Below are 3069 nucleotides of genomic sequence, written 5' to 3' on the forward strand. Positions count from 1 at the left end.
TGATTTCTTTGATTGTTTTTTTTTTTCTTGTGTACAGTTTAAATGACTACATAAAACTATTGGGGAGAATACATGTAGTGACAACCCCAACATTTGTGTTAGTGTGGGCCAACTTTGTCACATATTGTATGAGTTACTGTAGTTGTATTTAAGTGATATACTTTTCATATTAATTTACTCCTCCATATTCTGAAAAATTATTTCTCTTTGTAGACAGGTTATATTGTTAAAAAGGGTGTACAGTGTTTAAGCTAACTAAGTACTTGTGTATGCTTCTCAGTGGTATTGTATAATACATGTTTATAAATAAAAGTAATGTGTTTCTGGAAGCCTTAAGTTAGATGAACAACTACAACTTGCCTTTTACATGCTATACATTTTGTCTCCCATTGTCTATCTTCATTGAAAAGCAAAACACCTTTTCACCTAAATCCTTTATTTAAACAGTTAATTCTGTGCATGTGACCTGCTGAAGAATATGTGTAATTTGATGAGACACAACCTTTTTCTGATTATACATTCAAATATATAGGGCCTTGTAATAAGCAGGTCATGATAAGCACAGTTGACTTTTAACAATAGTATGTTTGCAATAGGACAGAAATAAACATAGCAGTTCTGAAAGTAGATCTGTTTCTGACTACAAGTATATACTTAACCACATGTAGGTATCTTATGAGTCTGTGATCTGATGACCTTGTATTTGTTTGGTTTGACCTCTTTTGTTTGTGATTGAATTTGCATTTTTCCCATGTGTTTTGATTCATGTAGGCATTAGGTAACTTGCAGGTTGATAGAATGTACTCAAACATTTTTCAGTTCTATTTCTCTTAGTCACTGACTGACCTGCAGTACTGTTTGGCTTTACTGGGGAATAAATGCATATTTATTGCTATAAGCTTGAGCTTCTACTACTACTCATAGGAAACCAGCACTGGGCTGCAGGCAAGCTAGTGTCTCTGCTGATGGATAGCTGTGCTACAAAACCTTTAATTTAAAGGAAACATTCTTCTAGAATGGACATACAAATGGGGAAGGCCACTGAATTGGTGAGCAGAAACTGATGGAAATATGTTATTTTCCTGTTTCTACGGTTTGAAGGTAGGAAGAGCTTGTACAACATGTGCAGCATGAATAGCTTGAATAATGTAATTCTACTGCTTTATATGTGTATGTGGAGATAGTGCCCGTCTTGAATATCTTGCAGTTGAAATACTAAGACTAATAGCATTTAACTGGAAAGGGAGGGAAGGCTGCATTAAACCCATCACTTAAATACTTTTCCCTTAGATTTAGGGCCGTATTTTGACAGAACAGAAAATGTGAGCAATACACTAAGTCTGTAAAAGGCTTCTATGTGATGGTCAATAACGTGGAACTATTTTTGTCCAACTCCTATAGACAAACTTGTGGAGTTCTTATGCAAGAACTTTGCTTTTCTCATACCTATCTTGCATCCAGTCTGCCATGCTTCACTTTGGTTTCATTCCCACTGGATGTCTACCTCCTAAAAATTACTTGTTTAGCAGAAGGCCTAGTGAATCTTTAATTTGATCTTTTTTGTTATCGTTCTAGTTCCTTTTTTCTTAGGCATGTGAATATTTACTGAGGAGCTACAGAATGGTTTAGGTTTTTGTGGCTTTCAAAAAGTCTTTATTTCAACTAACTGTTGTTCACTTTCAACAGCAAGTCCTTAAAAAAGAAAGAAAAAGCAGAATCACTTGACATGACTAGGATAGAAAGCAATTACACAAGCGCTTCCATCAGCAGATGTGAGAGGATAGTAAGGCTTGGCAGGAAGAGTGAGTGAGTGCTGCTAAACTTGGTAAACTTGTAACTTAGCTCAGTAGCAGCCAGAAGAGTAATCCTGATGATGGCTTTGGTCTGTTGCCTTGAGACATGATTGCTTGAGATTTTTAGAATGATTTCAAGAAGTATATGAAGCTGCATGAGACTTCAATGTTGTGTTCAATTAGTCCCAAGGACTTGTACAAAAAGAAAATCACATTAAAGAACTTTTAAATAAATTATATATTAATTTAGGGACTGAGGAGATCTTGCAAACTCATCTGGGAATATCACTGTGTTAGTCTTAAGATCTTTTGATGCAATTGTTAAGAACCTCAGTAATCAGGCATCATCACCTTACGAATGTTTTCTTTCATCTCCTTCAGTAAACTATCACAGGTTTAAGACAGTCACCCCTGACCGTCTTAAGTATCCTGCCATGGATATGCTATCGGTGTGTTAAGAGAACAGATATTAAAATGCAGTCAAACAATGAGAATGAAGTTTGCTAAGAGAGGACTTTTAGTGAAATGACAGTGCCTTGATTTTTGGAATTGGAATCTCTGGCACATGAGCAGTTCTGCATGTTGAGATTTGAGAAGGTAAACTCTGCTATATTGCTCTTTGCTATATAATCTATGCATGTAGGAAAACTGAGTTTGTTTTTCTGGTATACGTTGCAACTGCTTTCTGAATTAGGAACAAATAGCTATGCCAGAAGATGATTACCTTAAAGTCATGAAAAGCTGTATTCCTGCAAACATCTATTGGGCGTGGACATTATTCCTCTGGCTAAATACTTGAAGGATAAGGCCCTGTAATCCTTTGGAACAGTTTTTCTCTGCCCATGCAAACGACTGACACTTAATAATTTCACTGCTGTAGGTCATTGTGATTCTTGTGTGTTCATTTATGCAGAGGAAATAAGTTCCTGATAAGCAGGTTTGTATGTTTTATGAGCAAACATGGTGTTGGCTGAATTGGGAGTTTCCTGCAAAAGTGTCATTTTGATCTATGAATCTTCACTGTAATGAGAGCAGAGAATAAAGCCACCACAAGAAAGAAACTAATGAAAACAAAATCCAGCTGTAATAAGAGACCAGCGAGAAGAACAGGCTTTAGATAATTCTGGCTTCAAAAAGCTGACAGTTTAATTAAAATTCTTATTGGGAACTAGGTAACATAGCTTTGCATTTAATAGGAATATTTTGCAAAACAAGCGTGTGACTATATTTCAAAATATAAATTAATTGGTTACTGGCTAGAAAAATTACTGAGATT

Source organism: Cariama cristata, unplaced genomic scaffold (genome assembly GCF_000690535.1).
Source record: "Cariama cristata isolate BGI_N322 unplaced genomic scaffold, ASM69053v1 scaffold6129, whole genome shotgun sequence".
Lineage (NCBI taxonomy): Eukaryota > Metazoa > Chordata > Aves > Cariamiformes > Cariamidae > Cariama > Cariama cristata.